General features: G+C 40.5%; 1 long non-coding RNA gene across 1 annotated transcript in view; it reads right to left on the reverse strand.

The window, feature by feature from the left end:
• LOC144755874 (uncharacterized) overlaps window positions 1–14361 on the reverse strand; it is a 499059-nt gene that overhangs the window by 255201 nt on the left and 229497 nt on the right. The window contains exon 2 of the long non-coding RNA XR_013594983.1: window positions 7866–7919. This is a non-coding gene — a long non-coding RNA (uncharacterized LOC144755874). The remainder of the gene's footprint in view (window positions 1–7865; window positions 7920–14361) is intronic.

Raw genomic sequence — 14361 nt, forward strand, 5'->3', positions numbered from 1 at the left:
TATAGTGAATTTTCTGCGTGAACTCCATCAGGACATTGTTGCATCAGTAACATATAATCAAGATGGAAACCTGTCTGGTAATGTAAATCTGTATAGGGGGATTAGACAAGGCTGCATCTTGGTGCCTTTTTTATTTACCCTATAAGTTAATAATTTGGGCCCAATTTTATGTGCAGCATGCAAGGACATCCCATGGGCAGGATCCCACTGTATTCCCACACTTGTATATGTGGGCGATGCAATGGGGTAGTCTTGCAATGGGGTTGACCAAAATCTCTACCCTCAGCCCACAAGTACTCTACGGTCAAACGTGTTGGCTTGTATGTGATTAAAGAGCCAGCTTGCCCTCACTTAAAACAGATAAGAAAACAAGTTACTTACCTGTAACTTTGGTTCCCCAGTATTGGTAACTTTCATAGATTCCCATGCTTTTGTGTCATTCCCCGTCGTCAGAATGGGAGTCTCAGTAACAAAAATACCATAGCAGTAGGTACAAAAGAGAAAGAAAAAAGGCCTAGGCCTCATTTCCTTTTGCAGCATATCACCCTCTTTTTGTAAAAGAGACCAAACTTAGGCATCAGCCAATCAGAAGAGCCTCACCCCATAGAACCCTCCTGAAGGAACCTCAGAGCCTCAGATTTTCTACTGCACGTTGTGCTTAGGGAGTCTCCTTTGAGCTCTGCTTATTTCTTCTCTATTCAAAGGATTTTCTTCAAACTTTCTTCAGGATTTCTCAACAGGATTGTTTTAGGATGGCTGACAAAGATAAGAAGAAGGCCCTTTTCAAGCCCTGCTCCACCTGTGGCAAGAAAAGGTTGTATGTGGAAGATAGGCATAAGGATTGTATCTATTGCCTTTACCCGGATCATAAAGAGGAGGACTCTAAGATTTGCTGCCCTTTCTCTACCAAGACCCTCCGGGATCGTGCTGGTAGACTTTTGACCTGGCTTCAGAAACAGAAGGAGAGGAAACATGGAGTATCCAGGCTCTTCCATTTTACAAATATATGAGTTTTAAGGTTGTATAATGTAGCTGCTAAAAAATAAAATATTGAGAGCTAATATAATTCTTGGGAACAAAATACTTATTACTAACCTTATGCATATACTATAGCATGTTTTAATGAAGTAGCAAATTAAGTTGTGATAACCAGCCTAACAACATCAGGAACAATTCATGAAGAAAAGTGTAAAGCTATGGACAGAGGTCTACAACTCAGCCTGAATGTACTTTTGCAATTGTTTTCCAATCCCCCAAACAGTTGTAAGAATACTCCTGGAAAGCTATGCCTGACACCTGTTATGAGCATTTAAGGCTGCCTATCCTCCCTGTGCAGGACTGTACATAGCCACCTAAATATACAAATCACATTTTTCTCTTTTTTTCTTCCTATAGAAACATGTTTGCCTCAAGACTCAAGAAAAAGGAAAAATCAAAGGAAAAATCAAAGACAAAAACGTTGAGAAAAAACTGGAAAAGGAAAAAGCTAAACGAAAGGAGAGGGAGAAAGAGAAAGATCGAGAAAAGGAGAAAGAGGTCGGTTGCAATAAAGAGACAGGGGGTGAAACAGAGGAAGATGCCAAACTGGAACTATTGGCTAAAAAAAGCTCAGAGGCTACAGACTATAAAAAACTTAAAAGCCACTGCAAAGAACACCGCCCTACCAGCACAATCCCAGCCAAGAATCTCCAACATATTCAGCCCCCTGCCCAGGGATTCTCAGAATGAAGTGCCAATAACTGAAAATAGGTCGACTCAGAATCAGAGGCATACCAAGAACACTAATATGGGGAACGAAAGCTGCAAGGGTTCTCAAAGTATCCCCCCAACTAATATGGGAGAAAGATCTACTATAGGTCAAGGTGAAGGCATCAACAATGCTGATCTCAATATGGCCAGCACAGAGACATTGGCACCCTCTGGAGTGGATATAATATCGTCTAACCAAAGAGAGCAAGACCAACAAATTGACCAAAAAAACCTGAACCCAAAAATGGACCCCTTCTCCGAAATTCAAGTACCTGCAGCCGGGAATGAACGGCACCTCTCTCATCACTCTCTCTCCGACGAAAACTCCGACTCTGATCTATACGAAACAGGGTTGTCTATCTCAAGCGACTCTAGCAAAGCCAGCAACTCAAGAGAATCAAGCGCACAAAGGGGCACAGTATCTCTGGAGATTTCTGGTCCTAATGATTCAGGATCAGACAGTGAAATCAATTTCAGGGAAAAAGTGAAAAAAGTGAAAAAAAGAAGTGGGGGGGAAATAAAAAACAAAAAAACAAAAAAGAACGACATTTTCTGAATGAAGAAACCACAGATCCTGGTAACAACTCGGACTACATTAAAGATAGGCATAAATGTTCACGCAAAAGCCCAAGGACGAAATCAGCGGGAGAAGGATCAGGCCATAATGCCGAAATGCAAGAGAATGAAGACCTGTCTAAAAAAACGAAAGAACCCTCGCTGAGCCAGGTTCTCAACTCAATTAAAATTTTTCATGAGGATGTGAAGAAAGACAGCCAAAGAAATCATACTGCCATCGAAAGGTTACAAGGAGCAGTAAAAAAAGTAGGTAGCATCTGCTCCGAAATGTCCAAGAGAATGGTAAAGGTGGAAACTCGCACCGAAAATCTTGAAACAGACGTTGTTTTGCTGCAGAAAAAGGAAAAAGATCAAGATGAAATAATAAGGGATCTCATGTCCAAAGTGGAAGACCACGAAAATAGATCCAGACGAAATAATCTAAGGTTTCTTGGAATACCAGAAAACTTTGAGGGAGAAGACGCAAGAGGGGCAATGATCAACATTTTAAAAACATCATTTCCTGAACTGGAAGCCTGGGACTGGGAAAAGGAAATACAGCGGGCCCATCGATACCCAATGATGCTAGCAAAACGCCCTAAAAACCAAAATCAGTATCCAAGGGCAATGCTTGTCTACTTTGGCAACTTTCTTCTCCGGGAAACAATTTATGACCTTGCGAGGCCCAATACTCAACGAGAGCATAAGGGGTTCAAATTCTTTGCCAGACCGGATTTCGAACACGCAACAGTAGAGCGAAGATGGAAAATGCGCCAGCTAATTGAACCTTTTCAGAAACTTGGAGCAAAAGTATTTTTTGCAAACCCCGGCACGCCTCAAAGTTATATATAAGAGCTCCACAAGAAGCTTTACCAGTGAAATATTGGCGGAGGACTACCTGCAAGAAATCTCAGGGACAGGATCCAGTAAACAAGTGAAACAAGATGAACTTGATAAACTTGATAAAAGGACTGAAAGTAAAAATAGATAAGTGGAATTAACTATTTTTTAGGGAAATGTGGATAATCAGTAAGTTAGATGACCAGGTTAGGTAAATCTAAAAACTGATACAAAACCAGATTAACTAAGTCATGATCCAAATATAACTAGTTAAGCATATTAATTATTTTAAGAAAATGAGCCCAGATCACGGGGCCCGCTTTCGCGGACGTTACACCCCTGGCCGAAGCAGGACCAGGTAACCTTCAAAGGTGGTGGTGGGTGGGGGGAGGGATAAGGGAAGGGGGAAGGCTGGGCAGGTCAGATACATTTCGGGTAAATTAGTTAGGGAATGGAAAGGAAAAAAGCTACAAACTCAACACAAAAAAGAGAAATATAGATGGGGATGTTAAAAATACTGTCATTAAACATTTGCAGTTTAAATGATATAAAAAAAAAGACAGATGGTGGCAGTGGGTTTACAGTCAATGGGGGCCAACATAGTATGCCTACAAGAAACTCATATTGAAGGGTCACAATCACATATTTTGAGATCTCTTGGGTACAACGTGATTGGTGCAACTACACAAGGGAGCCGGGTTAGAGGAGTAGCTCTTCTAGCTAAAGGGTCAGGGATTAAATTTAACAGAACACAATCTGATAAATTTGGCAGATGGGTTATTACAGAATTTCAGATAGGGCAATCCTTAACGATGACCATCTGCTCAATTTACGGAAATAATAATGATGACCCTTCAGTAATCAATTATTTATCTAATGAGCTTACCAATTGGCCGCTACCAGTCATAATATGTGGTGACCTCAATATAAACCTTCCACATAACTGGTCAACTAAAGACGATTGGCAATATCGGGGCCGAAAACCAAGGATATTTAGAGCTATCAAGCAGTTATGTATCACTCATGGGTTGGTAGATGGGTGGCAGTTTTCGAACCATAATTCTAATGATCCTGGCTATACTTTTTATTCTAACCCTCACCAGACACATGCCCGGCTGGATTATTTTTTTATTTCTAACTCATTAAAATCATCATGTAAACTAGAAAATCTACCTCGTGTTCTCTCGGATCATAACCCCCTGGTATGTACAGTTGATACAGCCTCTTTAACCCAGAAACAACAAGGCTGGACATTTGATAGATCTCTGCTACTTGAGAACGAATATTGCAATCACATGAGAAGCTGGATTCTTGAGTTCCTAGCAATAAATAAAGGAAGCACAACGGTAAACTTTGTATGGGATGCCCTAAAAGCAGGAATTAGGGGAGAAACCATACAATATTCCTCTAGGATTAACAAACGTACTAGAGAATCTCTAAGACTGTTACAGGACGATTTAAAGAGGGTGGAAGAAGATCTTATAAGGGTGACAAGTGGTCCTTCCAATACAGAGGAAATAGATAATATCCAGCAACAGGTTGCAATAGCCAGAGCGTCAATCACAAATGAATACACTATTAAGGCAGTAAAAAAAGCTACAGCCCATCGCGAAATAATGTATGAAGTTAGCGAAACAATGGGGCAGCAGCTAGCTATACAGATGAGACAGCAGACCACACAGAATGTTATACTCGAGATCGATGACCCGACAGAAGGTAGGGTAACTGACTCAGGGAAGATCAGAGAAGCATTCTGGCGCTTTTACAGTGTACTGTATACAGAGGAGGGAGAAATAGACCAAGATATGACTACCGAATATTTAGAAGCAGATACCTGTAAGCAATTAAACGTAGAAGATCAGGAAAGTCTAGAAGAGCCCCCTACTCTTGATGAAATATTAAAAGCAGTAAAGGATCTCTCCTGTGGGAAGGCAGCGGGACTAGATGCAATCCCATTAGACTTTTATATAGCATTTCTAGACCCACTTCAAGAAATAATGTTAGATCTATGCCTACATGTATTTGGAGGAGGACAACCTCCAAATTCATGGTCCAGGGCAAAAATTTTGATATTTCCCAAAAAAAACAAGCCTCCGGACAAGATGGGCTCCTATCGCCCTATTACTCTAATAAATGCTGACTCAAAAATGTATTCCAAACTACTGGCTAATCGCATTTCAATAATTATCCATAAATTCATATCCAATATCCAACATGGCTTTATTCCTGGGAGAGAAACCACAAATCATACACAGCGGGTAATCAGCTTATTCGACAGTACTCAGTTGGCAGGAGACCCTGTGGCGTTAATATTACTCGATGCCGAGAAGGCTTTTGACAGGGTCTCCTGGCAATTCCTCTGGCAGGCCAAGTCCCGGGTGGGATTTAAACAGGTTTTTATACAGGCAATCCAAAAGTTATATAATAATCCACGTGCCATGGTAATGGTTAATGGCTGCCTCTCTAAAGAATTGATAATTACGAGAGGAACTAGGCAGGGATGTCCCTGCTCCCCGTTGTTGTTTGCCATCTATATCGATCCGTTTATTCGAAGACTGGAAGGCAGTAGGAACATAGCCCCAATATCGACACAAGGCTACCTAACAAAAACCCTCGCATACGCCGATGACATTGCAATCGCTACGTCCAATCCAAACTTGGCGATGCCTACTATTGAGTTAAAGGCCAAAATATTCGGAAAAAATCTCAGGGTATGCACTAAACCAGGGAAAAACCCAGATTATTATTAATAATAACTGTGATATGACGGACTCGCGTATAACAGAATCTGCTACCTACTTAGGGGTGACCATCACATCTGACTTAGAAAAACTTGTCGACTTAAATCTGAAACCCGCATTGAATAAAATGCAGAAAGATCTCCACCGTATTAACAATTTACACCTCTCATTGATTGGAAGGGTCAGCGCACTAAAAATGGTCTACTTTCCAAAGCTACTGTATATATTCAGAGCTATTAATCTTGGAATTTCAGACCGTTGGTTTAAGACAATGGAGCGTATCTTTACAAACTTTATCTGGTCATACAAACAACCCCGCCGTTCATACAAACTGCTGACGCTCCCCAAAGAAAGAGGGGGTTTAGCGCTCCCAAATCTTAAAACATACTATTGGGCAACAGTCTTGTTAAATAGCCAGGAACTCTTCCATCTCGATGGGACAGAGGTAGGTGAAGGTAATGAGACCCCATCAATTCACCGGATAATACTGGGGGATAACAGCACAGGCTATCTGTGGAGATATCTATTCGATAGCTATCACAAAAAAGTGAGATTAAAAACGCTTATAGGAGCGTTTAAGGTATGGAAATCTGTGAGGAAGATGGTAGGGTTAGGTCATTTATCATATTATACACCAACTTATAATAATCCTTCCCTACCGGAAATCTTTAGAGATAGCTGTATTAATAGGTGGAATGCGGCTGGGATCACTCATTTGGGATGTTTTTTCTCCTCGGAGGGGCTACACTCCTTTGGAACCATGAGAGATAAGTTTCATCTGGAATGGACTTCTTTAAGTATCTACAGATTAGAGATTTTTTGTCAAGGCATACCATGAGAGAGGATATCATGTCTAAAATAGACATAGCCGACATTTTAAGCCACTCAGAGAAAAAGTTTAAGATCGGGGAGGTATATTCTCTATTACTGGCACATCTTACGGATGATATTCAAAAAATTATCCAGAAGTGGCAAAGTAAAATTTCGATGTCCTCTGAGGAATTTGAACACTCATTTGGGTTATCTCAAACGGTCCTCATGTCTACTAAACTTCAAACCCAATTTTATAAAACATGTTTTTTATGTATTACACCCCGGACAAAATATCTAAATGGGGCAGTGGGAGAGGCACATGTTGTTTTTGTTGCAACCTACAAAATGCGGACTGTATACATATTTTTTCTTCCTGTCCCGTTTTAACTCCACTTAAAACAAATATTACACGTTTTCTGACTCTGATCCTTGGAATAACGATCAATCTATCAGATGAAACTATAGTTCTGGGTGTTACAAACCCTGCTAACCACAAAGCCGGTCGAGAACTGATTTTTATCTCGATGGCCGTAATGAGAATATGTATAGCCTTGGCTTGGTTAGATCCTATAGCCTCATCATATCAACAATGGTTTGCTAGATTGTTAGCTATTTTTAATTTAGAGATGGCGATATACAAAAACAAAGGCAGGAAGAGTCAGATAAAGGGACAAAAAATCTGGTCTCCCTTAATAGAATGGTCTAAAATGCAATGATATATACTGTAGTAACCAGTTTGTTTTGCTTAAACCGCAATTCAACTTTGCAATTTTACGAAATTGAATGTTAATGCATTAACTTAACTCATAGATTTTCCTTTTCAGTATCGTTTTGTATAGCTTTTAATGGCTTTCAAATGGCCAATTTTGTGTTTTTCTGATCTGCTCGACCGGGGAGGGAGGGATGGGCTCGGTGTTATATGTTGTTTTGTCTTCTGTCGTAAAATCAAAGAAAAAAAAAAGAAGTAAAAAAAAAAGAAACATGTTTGCCTAATGAGAAATCCCTTCTAGTCATCCACCACGTCCAGGGGTGGTATGAAGGGAGGCTCTGTTCCCCCTCCTCATTGCAGAGAAATCCTCAGTAGTAAAACCATTTATGTCTGTCCGGAATCATTTTATGAATTCCTGCCAGGTGAAAATCAAGGCATTTTGTTTTGCATAAACATACCTTTACAGCTGGAAATGACTGAGAATGGGGCCCATTATTTCATCTGAAACCTGTCTGGACAAGAAAAATGAAATGTGTTAAATTGTATGTTTTTAGTGAAAATGGGAGGCAGTTCACCTTATGGACAAATTAAACAGACACTGACATTTCATTGTAACAATGTATTCTGCTCTATGGTGAAGAAAAGCTTCTAGGAGCAGTGGTATAAGGTTCGAAAACTTAGTAAAGGTCACCACATTACCGCCTGGGACTATCCAACTTATTTGCACTGCCCTACAGGGTGCAAATTATAACTGGGTGAATATGACATGTATTAGATGCTTTTCTACTATTTGTATCAGAAGGTCAGTATTAGGTAACCCAAATCATTTTGCAGTCTGCCATAAATATTAAGATTATGTTGGACACTTTTAAGACGACCCCTCTTAAAATATTTTGGGTGGGAGAGTTAATACACTCCATTGTCTTATCTTTTAGGATGGACACATGGAATAAGAAACTCAGACAACTTAGATTTCTCAATTTTGAGGAGCCTGAACGTGTTAAAGTTCTTCATATTTTTGCTCAGTAGTGTAATCTGATTTCGCTGTGTCCAAATACAGTTCAATTTTCCAGACAGCACATCTATTCCAGCATATTCTGGGGCTTTATCCTGTCTATACAAACTAATTATATTGCAGTTAAAAAACAGTGTCTACAGTGTAAAGCTTAAAGAAATTAAAAAACACAATTTGGTGTGACATACACCAACAAATTCTATAAAAGGGGGGAGACGATAATCATTTGCAACAAATGAATGCATTCTAATATTAAATGACAAGATTCTCTCATATGGTTAGGTCCTTTGTCATCTCAGCAAACCATTTTTCAATATGCCCAGTAAACATTCCAGACCCATCTTAACTTACTGGAATTTTTAAATAGCAAAATTCTGTACTATTTATGTGGATGAAATACTCTCTTATTTCAATACAATGCAATTGATTTTTTTAATTATTTTTTTTAACATACCGTCAAAAATGTGTCCAAAGGGCCGCAGCCATTTCAGACTTTTTGGATAAACAGTGACTGTTTAAATTACTTCTATTTAAAATCATTACATATAAATTTACCTTATGTGGATAGCCTGAAATTCTGAATTGGATATGGGCATTTTCAACCTACAACGGACATCCTTGATTTAAATCCTGAGATTTTCATGAGATTTTTGGCTGCTTCGCCTTCAAATTTGCCCTATTCATGATAGTATGCATCTAGCCAGGATTCACTGGCCGTGATTATTGTGTAACCTTTATAGGATGGGTTACTTCTGTTACTGTGTAACCATAGTATTGCTTGTCACTGATGTGGCTCATGAATCTGCTGAGTTCCTGCACATTTGCTCTACCCTGACCTCACCCTCAAATCTGTGCTTTTCCTCTTCAAATACATGTATTAATACCCCCTAATCACTGAACTGCCAGCATAGTACCCATTAATAAACAAGGCAAATCCCCATTTCCTTGTTGAATACAGAAATACAAATCCTGACAAGAGTACTGGCTAATTTGCTTTACGCAAAATATAGATAATCTAATACATTTAGACCAGTCATAATTTATGCCATATAGATCAATGTGACACAACAGTAGGTGGTTATCTCGATGTTTGTTGAGGACAAAAGAGCCATAGGAACCAGCAGTGATCTGGTCATCGGATGCCAAAAAGACATCTGTGCACTGGAATGGTCCTCCATATCGGCTATACTGAAAACAAATGGGTGTTGGCCCTAAATTTGTGTTGAGGATCTTCCTCGTGTACACAAAGTAAATTGGCATGGTCAGAACTAATGGCAGCAGTTGATCTCGCCAACTGCCAGCTCATCACTCACCTACCATCCATCAGCATGATCATCGAAAAAGCAGTCTACGCTCAACTCCAAGATCATATTAATGCTAACCAAGTCACCACAACCAGCAATCTGGCTTCAGATACGCTGCAGAACAGAGATCTCTACCTCACACATTATAGAGAAAGCCCTCCTGATCACAGATGAAAATGACGCTGCAATCTGACATTGCTGGACTTCTCAGCCGCATTTGACAGAGTCGACCACCCCACCCTCATGTGAACCATGAAATCTTGAATAACTACCTTTGCCAAAGAAATTGACCATCCTTATTTAATAAAATTGCATAACCTATAATATCACTTGATTAGGCATTTATCGGACATTATTAAATCATGTAATATTGTTCTACTAGCTATGTAAATCGTTGACTTTTGTAAAGCACTTTTAACCTATATTATGGCATCATGGTGCTTTCTTAATCTGGACAGCTTTTGTGTGAACTCGATATTCCATGAGTCAATTGAAGATGTTGTATGTTGTTGTTCAGTTGGGTGAGATTAGCAGAGAGTTTGTTCAATGTTTGTTTTACAAGTGGATATGTGAGTTAACATGAAAGTGAAACTTGTCCGGTCTGGGAAAGACCAGTATCGCTACTTATGAGTGTAACAAAGGGTTTATACATTTTTTGTCTTTGGATTGGTGGTTGATTTTCCTGTGTTCGGCCATGGTAGAGTGCTTTCTATCAAAGCATCACAATCTCAATCTGTTACTTAGTGCAGGATCTTGAGCACATGATGGATTGGTATGTGTCTCAGATTATTCAGTGTTTTTAGAGTGCATGTTGATGTGGTGTCTGACAGTGCTGTTGACATATCGGAAGACTGCCAGCTTTATCACTTGAGGTACTCTGTACTGTGCATGTTGACATAGGGGTCCTATCTAGTGATTGGTGTCTGAGACTGGTCATTTGTGGGTGTGATTTGTAGTATTGGTGTGTGATGTGTTAGTATTGGGCGGACAGTGCTGTTGCATGTCTGGTGTAAGACAAATATGGACTATCGAAAGTGTGCTAAATGTGTTTAGGATTGCTTATAATGCATTGCTTGGGCGGTGGTGTGGTTAATTTTGAAACGGGTGATGTGTGGGATCAGAAATCACCGTATTCTATGAAACCCAATGTATTTTATTGCTTGCGAGCGATAGTCCTGTAGAAGTGAAGCAAAATAAGCAGGCAAGCATCACTCGCTTAGGATCGTCGAGCCCTATTTTGATGAAGCTGATAATACAATGGTTAAAAACAGAACATGGTTCATACACAAGGGGGCATATTTACAAGCCCCTATCACCACCAGAACATCAGTTTTTTGACGTTGTGGTGGTGATACGGGCTTCGCCTTATTTACAAGGCAGCATGGCTTAACGCTGCCTTGTTGCACGCGATTGTGGCGAGTTCGCTGCTATTGACGCTGATTCATTCAGCCATAGGCTTCCTTCACCTGGGTCTTCACCCGTGAATTACCCTCATTGTCAACCCCTTGATTCGTTCAACAATTAAACCGGCACGATTGACCTCCGCTGTTTAATTTTCCCTGCAGCCAGGTACCGTTTCCACAGACGCCGACTAACGCAGAACTACTGCATCTGTTCCGGCCGTCCTGGAACCTACCAGCACCGTTTCTAATGTCAACCCGGTCCTGAAGATGATCCTGACTAAAGAGGATCGAAACGTCGTCGACCGTTCAGCGCAATTGAAGGTGCATTCCATAATGTGGCTCTGCTAATCCATCTGGCAAATCCTTGAAAAACCACATTACAAACCATTGTACTGAGCCACATTGTTTATTTAATACACTGTAAATATACAAGCACCTTGTCACCTTGTGCCGTTCTTGCTGATCACAATTGTCACTTGCGTCGCCACTTCTTGTGTCACTTACACATTTAGAGCACCAAGTCCAATTCGGGTAGTTTTGTTTTAGTACAGTGCTGCAATAACTGTATATAATGTTTCCTTTAATTATATGATGCCTTGAGCACATTTCTAAAACTACTTATTGAGCCTCCTTGTCTCTCTTCACGTAATGCTTGATGCATACATGTTCAATTGCCTTTCCGAATAATACCGGTTGAGATATTGTTTGTTGATTCTCTTGCAAATAAGGCACCCTTTCACACTATACTTAGCGTGAAAGAGGTGGGCAATGGGTTTTGCGGTGGGCGTTCCACCGAAGCATCCATTGATTTTGCCGCTGACCCATATGTACAAGTGCGACATACATATGGGGCAGAACCAAAGTTAGGACCAGTGGAAACCTGGTCTTAACATGGCACAACAAGGAGAAATGCTTTATTTCTCCTCGTTTTTCCTGGTTTTATATGTGTTGCATTGTGCAGCACACATAAAAACAGCAAAATCCCATACATGATTGTTTATGTGCAGGATGATATTCCTTCCTGCACATAACCAATCATTTTAAAAATGACGAGTTGCAATTTCTATATGTGCTGCACAAAGCAGCCCTCATACACGACAGCTCTGTGTTTCAGAAGTAGCGGAGCGTAGCGTTAGGTCAAGAAGGCTAATGCCATGCTCCGCAACTTCCTTGTAAAAAAGCCCCAAAGTTCCATACTTTAGGGTGTAAGTATTTAGCATGAAAAATCTTCTTGAAATTGTGCCAGTTCTCTGACTTTCTGCTAGCAATGATGAAACGGTTCAGAATGTAGTCCTACTGAAAATAGTTCAGACTGGAAGAAGTCTATGTGAGGAACTTCAGTGGGCAGTCTGAGTATAGGCATTACAGTTATTTATTATGAATGATATAGCGCCAGAGAATCAATATAAAAAATAGCTACTAAATGATTCATACATAGAACCACTCTATGTAAATGTATATGCTGTTCTTATTCTGAAACTCTGGCATGTCTCTGGCCTACATGGGCATTTATGTTCTAGACTCATCTGGCATAGGTGTGATGAAAAAGAGTTCTTGTCACAAAACAAATAAAGTCAGTAAACAACAGAAAGAAGAGAAGTTACAAAAGGCTGTGGAGGAGTAAGAAAGCTGGGCTAGTGCAAATGGTGTGTCTTCGATAAAGGTGAAGTTGTGGAATTACGTGCAATGTAATGTTTTTTTTTAAATAAAGTAAGGATGGCATAGATTGAACGTCATATGCAAAGAAAGATTGTACCCCAAATGTTCTCCCTATTCTGTTTTTAAGTTTAACACAAGGTATGGTCGTAAACAGCTTCATCTTTCTTCTGAGATTTCTATCAGGTTGGTATTTGACAATCTTATTTTCAAAGTAATTGCATACAAGTCTGTTGTAACACTAATCATCTAAGGACATTCTATCTTGCACCGGTAGCCAATGCAGACTCCTCCTGACTCTGGCTTACATGGTCTCTACGCCCTACCTCTGACCCCACGTGGACTGCAGCTCTTTGTACCCTCTAGAGATGACGCATCTGATTGGTGTGGAAGACTAAGTAAAGCTGTTGCAATAGTCAGGAGAAGGGTTTACCGCCACCCTCATTACCATAGCCTTGTGTTTGGAAGGATGAAAAGAAGGGAAGAAGGATGGGTCTCATTTTAATGAGTTGGTGGAAGCAGCTTCCCGAGATAGCTCCTATCTGAGGGCTGATAGCCGTCTCAAATAGACAGCCTAGATGGTTCACTTTGGAAGACAGGGGAAGAGCAAGCCCCAGGTGCTTGGGGATAATAACGGCAGACAGGGAGGTCGGTCGTTGGTGCCAAAGAGTAGGAACTCTGGGGCATATTATCAAGAACAGCGTTAAAAATTATAGCCGGTTTAGCGGCAGAAAACTGCCGCTAAACCGGCGATAATGAGCTTGATAATATGCCCTTGTGAATTCCCAGAGAAGCCCATGTTCTGGTGTGAACATGGGCTTCTATGGGAATTCTCCTGGGCATATTATCAAGCCCATTATCGCCGGTCTAGTGGCAGTTTTCTGCCGCAATACTGGCGATAATTTTAACTCTGTTCTTGATAATATGCCCCTCTGTTTTAGTGTCGTATTCAGTTGCAGGAGACTATCCTGCATCCTATCTTTTCCTTCCATGAGGCATTTCTGCAAGTCGGTGACTTACTTTCTATCTTCAGACAATGGAATAAACACCTGTATTTAATAATTAAAGGATTCAATAACTACTTTAGCACGCCATTAGATATTGAATAGTGCCCATATATGCATGTTAAATAAAGCTGGGGACATTGGGGGGTTCTGTGCCACCTCACGGGTGGGGTGGGCTGCTTGCAAGAGGGGAGATGTGTTGGCTGGCAACGAGCATGGAGAAGGAACGTGAACCATTGAGCGAGTGAAGATGACCATCGGCCATGTTGGACAATGTCCTTAATCACTGCTTCAAACACAACAGACAGATCCAGCAGAACTAGCAGGCAGTCTGCACTTCATCAGAGTATCTTAAAGCATCTTCACAGGTTCAAGAAGAGAACTTTCTATTCCATGTCTGGATCTAGACCCAGAGCACAAGGGGACAAACAGTTAAAGGTATACAAATGTTTTTGGAGCGAAGCAACACATTTCTTTGAGAATTTATGAAAGCAATGGCACGTTGGTGATGGGTCTCTCCTTAGACGGGAAAGTAGGGTCCAGCTTAGGTTTGACTGTAGCAGTGCTAGTCA

The sequence above is a fragment of the Lissotriton helveticus genome, chromosome 5_1, assembly GCF_964261635.1.
Source record: "Lissotriton helveticus chromosome 5_1, aLisHel1.1, whole genome shotgun sequence".
NCBI lineage: Eukaryota > Metazoa > Chordata > Amphibia > Caudata > Salamandridae > Lissotriton > Lissotriton helveticus.